The sequence below is a fragment of the Petaurus breviceps genome, unplaced genomic scaffold (assembly GCF_028583685.1).
Source record: "Petaurus breviceps papuanus isolate PSGF00001 unplaced genomic scaffold, PetGlider_PUasm1.0 166, whole genome shotgun sequence".
Classification (NCBI taxonomy): Eukaryota; Metazoa; Chordata; class Mammalia; order Diprotodontia; family Petauridae; genus Petaurus; species Petaurus breviceps.
The window spans coordinates 952,215-960,357 of record NW_027185737.1 but is presented as its reverse complement, the minus strand read 5'-3'; positions in this window follow the sequence as shown (position 1 = coordinate 960,357).

Here is an 8,143-nt window from a genome sequence, read left to right as displayed (position 1 = left end):
ATCAGATTACCTAATTTTCTATCTTTGTTTAGATCCTGTTAATTGTTTTCTTTTAATGTACAAAAATCTGTCTTCCATTGTATTCAGTGCAAAGCTGAGGTCTGATCCTGATTTGTTATGCAATAAAGTGATATGCTCAGAAATTGGAATCTTTTTTTTTTTCCTTCAGTTACTTCAGATTTTGCTCCGCACAGACCAATATGAACTGATGCAAAGTGAAATGAGCAGAATCAGAACAATCCAGAGGTGGGGAACCTGTGACCTCAAGGCCACATGTGGTCCTCTAGGTCCTCAAGTACGGCCCTTTGACTGGGGTCACACTTGAGGACCTAGAAGGCCACATGTAGCCTCAGGGCTGCAGGTTCCCCACCACTGAAAATGGCAATATTGTAATGAAAATCAGCTTTGAAGGACTTAGTAACTCTGATCAGCACAATGACCCACCATAGTTCCAAAGACCTCATAATGAAAAAGACCTCCAGAGAGAGAAGTAATGGACTCAATACAGACTGAAGCATATTTTTTTCTCTTTCTCTTTCTTTTTTTTGAATTGAAACATGGCTAAAACAGGAATTTGCTTCCATTGGTTATATAGATATAAATATACATACATACATACATGTGTGTGATGAGTTTCATTTTTCTTGCTTTCTTAATGGATGGGGAAGGGGACAGCTGGAAGGAGAAAATTTAGAACTAAAAAAAAAGAATAAAAAAAACCTCTGTGCTAAAAATGATCCATGATTCCATTGATGTAGAGAATTCCTGGTGAGAAATTACCTCTGCTAGCATATTACTAACTTGGAACTTACAGTTTTGTAAAATTACCTGGAATACAGGATAAGTGACTTGCTGAAACTTATAGAAGTCAGTATGTGTCCAAGATGTCTCATACTTTATTTATGAACCTGCATTCATAAAAGTTTTGTTAAAAACTAGCTTTAGATGTATGCTCCCACTCTCCATCATAGTCAGTGTGAGGCACCCTTAATAGCTGCCTACCTTGTTTAACCCTAGTTCCGACTTCTTAACAGACATGGGTATATTCCTGGGTTTGTAGCAATTGATAAGGTGCAGATGGTGATCACTGTGGTTTTAACCTTGTAGTATTTTTTTTATGTTTTCCCCCACTATTCTTTATAACAATATGTGAGAAGAATCAGAATAGCTATGAAATACTGCCTCCTTTTTATGACAATGAAACTGAAGCATAGTCCAATCTTAACACAATAAACCTTTATTAAGCAACTGTTATGTGCAAAGCATATGGTTTGACTATCCACATATGAAATAGCAAGTGGGTGAAAATTTTCTATTATGATATACATTTAGATGGACAACCGATAGAGCTTGTTCATGACTATGTCTGTCTAGGACAGATAGTGCAGATGACTATGCCCAGAGCTGAAGAGGAGGAGGAGGAGAGAAGACTGGATTGCCCTTGGGAAGCTGCAAAGCTCCTTTAATGACCCCAAACTTCTCCCAGAAACAAAGTATATTCTAGTATCAGTATTTCATTACTGTTACTGGTAGAACAACATGGTTCTCCTATACAGCAGGTAGACAGGGAATATTATAGTCTGAAGAACTGAGAGGAGTTATCTCAGAGGAAATGGAAATGTACATAGGAGGTATGTGAAAGGTACAACATATATGCAATGAGGAACTTCAAAGAACAAGAGTAAAAGATATCATCAGAGAAATATATACTATGAAAGAGAAGATGAGCTGGTCATACAGTGAAGTCAAGAGATGACAGAAAAGTCTAAGTGCTTCTTCCCTGGGATCACTATGATATTGGGAGAAAGTAAGGAAAGTCTCTAGTGGAATGAGTGGACTGACTTATGAGAGAACATGGATAGGAGTCTCTCAGGATGGGCTGTAAGAGATGGGTTGTAATCTGCATCAAATTCATGAGATCCCAGTTCTATTTTAGTATATACAAAACTCTGGGGATACAAAGGCAAAATGGAAAATCATCTTTGTCCACAAAATGCATACACATATACATATGTGTATATGAAACGTACATTTACATATTTGTATATGTGTCATGTATACATAAAGTGGGTGGAGCAGTGAAGCAGAACAATTCATACAATTACATGAGGTTAATAAGTCAAGACATAAAATCTCCTTCCTCTATCATTGATCCTTTTGAATCACAGTGAGGACAAATATGACATAGTTGGAATGATGGGCAATATGGAGTGTGATGTCCAGACAAGAAAACCTATAGAGGCAGGAAAGCCCTGATGACCTTTTAAAATTCTCCCTGGAAAATTCAATTATTTAGTTCTTAGGATCAAAGATTTACAGATGGAAGGGACATTGGAGGCCATCTAGTCCAATCTCCTCATTTTATAGATGAGGAAATTGAAGCATGGAGAAATTAAGTGACTTGCCCAGGGTCACACAGGTAGTAAGTATGAAGGCAGGATGCTAGTCTTCCTGATTCCTAGTCCATCACTGTCCCACCTAGCTAACTCTGTTAATGGATAGTTCTCTCCTTCCAATCTCTTATGTTAAGGATTCCCACCAAATTGTGACTAAAAGTGACATAACAGATCTCTGTCTTTGAGGACTTATGTCTTTTGAGAACCCTCAAAATAACCAAAAGGGGCATTTTGGTCACAAGGTCATAAGAGTAAATGGAATTGAATCTGAGCTTTGGTGAAGGACATAGTTAGGATTCCTTTAAATATATGTGAACTCAAATACATGAACTCCACTATGTGAAGAACAGAAAATTGGATCATAAATGAAACTGTGAGCTTCTTTTAAATAGTTTAATTTTTTAAGTGTATATTTAATTATAATAATTATAAAATTTTCCTATTTCTCTACATTCCCCTTCTGAACTTCTTTCTGATCTCTTTTGTGTATTTTTCAAATGTTTTATTGATAAAAAACAAAAAAAATTTTTAAAATGTTTTATTGATGTCCTTTTCGTTTATTCTTTTTTCTTGCATGCATCAATACCCATCAGCTCCTCCTCTCCGCAATTAAAGGCCTCTATAATAACAAATAAATATAAGTGAAACAAAAACAAATCAGCTCCCTGGTCATGTCTGAAAATGCACGGATCATTTTGTACTCTTAGTCCTTTCATATCTGACAAAGACACATTTTATCATCAGGCTTCAAAAGTCGTTACTGGTCACCATATTGATAAGAGTTCTGAAGCTTTTTAGAGTTGCTTCCCCTTATTTGTTCAACTATTCTCCAATGAGAAATTCTCCAATGAGAAAACAACTGTAGTCACCCTGTAAATTGCTCTCCTGGTTCTACTCATTTTATCTTGCATCAGTCTCTACAGGTTTTCTTTGGTTTGAGTCCCTCATATGCATCATTCCTTCTGCTGCAATATTACTACATTACAGAGATAGAAGTCAGATAATGTAGGGGAGAGAGAATTGCCCTCAAATCTAGGACGACCTTGGTTTTGTGTCTGACAGATATTGGTTTTGTGACCCTGGCCAAGACATTTAAAGGGCTCAGTGCTCTGGGGAGCATTCTGCATTGAGGGAATTTCCTCCTCTTATTATTAGTTTTCATACCTCAATCAAATCACAGGCTTGTCCTTGTCCCTACATTCATGTGCCACAATTTATCCAGCTATTCTCCAACTGATGGGCACCTTTGTTCTTTGCTATAACAAAAAGAGATGGTATGAATATTTTTGTATATGTGGATCCTTTCCTTATGTTTGATCGATTTGGAGATATTGCCTATTAATGGTATCTCTGGGTCAACAAAAGGGTGAGGGTCTCCCATTGCATCCTGAGTCATCTCCAGTTATCCTGATGAATATTGGGTTACTAGAACCAGATGGCTCTGTTGGAGAAAGTAAGGCTGGTGACCTTGCACAGCCCTCCTTCACTCAAATCAAAGTTAACTGCAGAGGACAGTCATGTCATCATTTCCCTGATGCCATGGTTCTCTTTGAAAATGAAGGACAAACACAACAATGCATAGCTTATTGACTATATGTGTTATAGGGATGTGATAGGGCAAAACTACCCCAGGAACAGATTAGCCCTGGCTTCCCTGTTGTGGCTTCTAGCTCCTTCAGGGGCATGAAAAGTCTTGACTTGACACTCAGACATGCTAGGTGCCCCAGACCATGTAAATCATGTGAATTGCCAAAACCTGATGACTTACTGACCAGATTCATTTCCAGATGGAGATAAGGAGGGAGGCGATGGGTACATCAGAGAAGCTAAATGTCAGTGTTGCATAATCTTGCTATATTGGGGCAAAGTAAGAATTTGTTAAATATTCAATAATTTGAGAGGGTCACACTTCATTCCAACATCACACCTGAATTAAGAAGGTACTGGCATTAGAGCTGTGCCAACATGGGGTATAATTCCAAATTGCTTTCCAGAATGGTTGGACCACTTCAGAGCTCCACCAACAGTGTATCAGTGTGTCTATCTCCCCCATTCTCTAAAACAATTGCCATTTTGCCATTTTGCCATCTTTACCAATCTGATGACTGAGGTAGAACCTCTGAGTTGTTTTTTATTTTAATTTCATTATTAGTGATTTGCAGCATTTTTCATGTGTGTGTTGATTGTATATGTTTCTTCTTACGAGAACTTAATTTTCATGCTTTTTATTAATATTTTTCAAATTTAGCTATGATTCCTTTTGACAAAAAGCAAGTAAGGAAGTTGGCAAACAAGTAGGGTGAAGAACAAAACATTCAACTCAATTGAAGACATTTGTATTAAGTACTTAAACTATGTGTAAGTCATGGTGCAGGGATACCTGAGACTTCTGGTTCTCAAGGAATTTGAATTCTACTAGGTTAGATTTGTCTTCTTTTCACTAGAGTTACTTCAACCTCTATGATCTTGTAGGAAATGTGAAATAGCCAAGGGGGTTTTGAAGATATTTATGGCAATATGCACAAGGCTGTGTAGTGAGGGTGACCTTTATATAATCACAGAAATTCCAAATTTGAAGGGACTTCAGGGGTCATTTAATTTAACCCAGGGGTGGGGAACCTGTGGCCTACAAGGCCACATGTCATCCTCTAGGTCCTCAAGTGAGGCCCTTTGACTGAGTCCGTTTTACTTGTTCCCCACCCTTATTACCTATACATGAACAAAAATACCATCTGCAATATAGCTAACAAAGGAACATCCAGTTATTGCAAGACCTCCAAACATAGAGACTTCATTACCTCTTGAGACAGTCCATTACATTTTTGAATCTCTGGGAAATGTTTTCATGTGTCAAGGTCAAGCTTAAAACTACATCTTTCCAACTTCCACCTGTTTTTCCTAGTTTAGCCTTCTAAGGCCAAGCTGAACAAATCTAATCCTTATTTATTGAAAAATAAATAGTCCTATAAATACTTGAAGACAGCATATCTTTAATGTGCTCCCCCAAAGTCTTTTCTTCTAAAGGCTACCCACACCCATTTCCTTTAACTAATCCTCATATGGAATGACCTTGAGGCTTTCTTCCTCTGGATGCTTTTCAGCTTAGAAATGTTCTTCCTAAGATGTAGTGCCCAGAATTTAACACAATATTCTAAATGTAGTCTGAGAAGAGCAGAGCATTGTGGTAATATCACCTCCCTAGTCTTGTACATGGTGCCATTTTTAATGCTGCCTAAGATCTCATTGAAGCAGCTAGATGGCATAGTGGATAAAAGCCCTGAGCCATAACAGGAATGTAAATTTTTAAGATCTTCCCTGCCCCTAGGCTAAAGTGCACCTGAAGCCTGTGGTAGGAGGCTTGTTTCTCAGGAGATACTTTTTGATTGGCCAGTGAGTCAATAAGGTTGTTACATTCTCTGAGCCAGGAGAAGGCTATATAAACCCTGATGTGTAGCTTTGTTTTGGGGCTCACTTTGAGAAGTGTTCTGTGATTTGATCAGATGAGACTCTGGGCAGCCGTTGTTGAGAGCCCCCCCCCCCCCGCTTTGAAAAACCCAAATGTTGACTTGATATGGATGTAATGGTTGGACAGTTTGGAAACTTGTCTGCTTGATCTGTTTCTCTGTCTTGATAATTCTGTCTGTATACTCTGAAGTTCGGGGTGCTGACCTTTTTCCCCTGAACTAGGTAAACAATATATATTTGACTGATTAAAGTAAACTTGTTGACCAATTTTGAGTTACTTTCCTTTAGCAAAGCAGATTTAAGAACCTGTGTTGGCAGCCACCCTGGGGACGCTGGGGTGCTTGCTGCTACATGCACTTAGTCAGGAAGAACTGTATTCAAATTGAGCCTCAGACACTTACTATCTGTCAAACATGAGAGCCTAGACTTCACTCACCATTTGCTTTGTGAAAAACCTCAAAGCCAAGGAACTCAAAGAAGAGAGGCTTCTGCCAATCTCCATAGCACTCCAGGAAAAGAGAGGACAGGACTGACCAGCGAAGGGGATGAAAAACTGAAACTGCCTGCCAAAGACCAAACTCAAGGAGTCAAGTAGACTGACCTGTCCACCATCACTTGAGTTCACAGGTCTGGTAGCAGTAGCCTAGCAACAGAATGGTTTTCCCAGCCCTGTCTGGCAGCAGGTACACAGTGGTAGAGGAATCTGCCAGGTCTAACTGTGACAGGTGAAATCCAAAATAACTGAGGAAACAAAAGTTTGAGCTTCTGAGCATATCAATTTATTAATGCATGCCAATTGCATAACAAAGAAGGACCAGGTCTCCTCAGCTTGATGTGTGTATATAGATCATATATGCAATATAGATATATTACCATATATTATAATATTTACGTACAATATATACAGGGTATGTATAATACATAGTACTATGCTATGCAATATTGTATGTACTATATTATATGTAGTATATAATATATTACTATTGATATATAATTATATATTACATAGTAACATAATCTATGTACTATATATAACATTATTATGTACATATGTAATAACAGTACATACAACAATATATAAAGTGTTTACAAGGTATATGCTAATATACCATAATATATACTACTTTATAATGAATACACACATATTGTATAATGTGCAGTATATATTCTATAAGTAATGTATGTGTAAAGCACTTAGCACAATTCCTGGCATATAGTAGGCCTTTAACAAATGCTTGTTCCATTCCTGCCCCTTGTCTCTTTTCCAATAGGTCAGTACAAATGGCTGGCAGAAGAATCTATATACAAATGTGGCCCAAGTTTATTCAGACCTCAGGAGACAAGGAAGTGGATAATGGGTTTCACTGTCTTGCAACCAGATGAGTTTTAGCTGTTTCAGTCTAAGATGCTTGCACAGGTTATACTAGGGCACAAAGGTCAAGGAATTGGGGAAGTGTGTTGAGGTGAGGGGAGAAAAATCCATTGCTTTGCAATTTTCTGACTCCAAATCATTCAAATCTACCTCACTTTGTTTTTGCCATCTTCTCCTCTAATTCTCCTTCTCCTTTTCATTGTGTTTCAGTCCTCCTTGAGTTCTGTTCTTCTTCCACAGGGCCCAAGCATGTCCCAACCATTGTCCCAATGGCTTCAAAGGTGGCTGAAGCAGGTGCTGTGGAGTGCTTAGAGCTTGATCATGCATCAGAGACACCAAGGTCATCTACTGTATCCTGGACCATCACCAGTCATCTTGGCTTTTGTCTTGCCATTGAACTTCAATGACCCTGGCAGAGAGAGAGACTGACAGCTTTGAGCAACTCTGCTTCACTTAAATCCAATTCATGAGCAAGTCAAGACATCACCCTGTAATGTCACTGGTTCTCTTTGAAAAATGAAGGATAAACAACAACAACAACACTTTTTGCTCATATCCTTTGATCCCTCTTTTTCTTTACCTCAAATAATTTTCTTTCTCCTCCTCCTATTTCACCTTCCCCTCAAATCTTCTTGAATTTCCTATCCCACAAATTAATCTCTGGCCTTTCTCACAACTCTATACCACTCGAAAATCTCTTTTACAATTCTTTCTCCTTCAGCTCAAATCCTCTTGCTCATCCCATAGAAGCCAAAAGTCACTATTTAATCCCAGAATAGCATACCCAAATGCTTTCCTTCTTCCATAACTGTGAAAACAGGTCCAGTCTTGCTCAGTGCCAGCCATGCGGCATAGTGGCATGATAGAAATGACCACATCCCCCTCACTTACACAGGAAAGACAAAGCTTG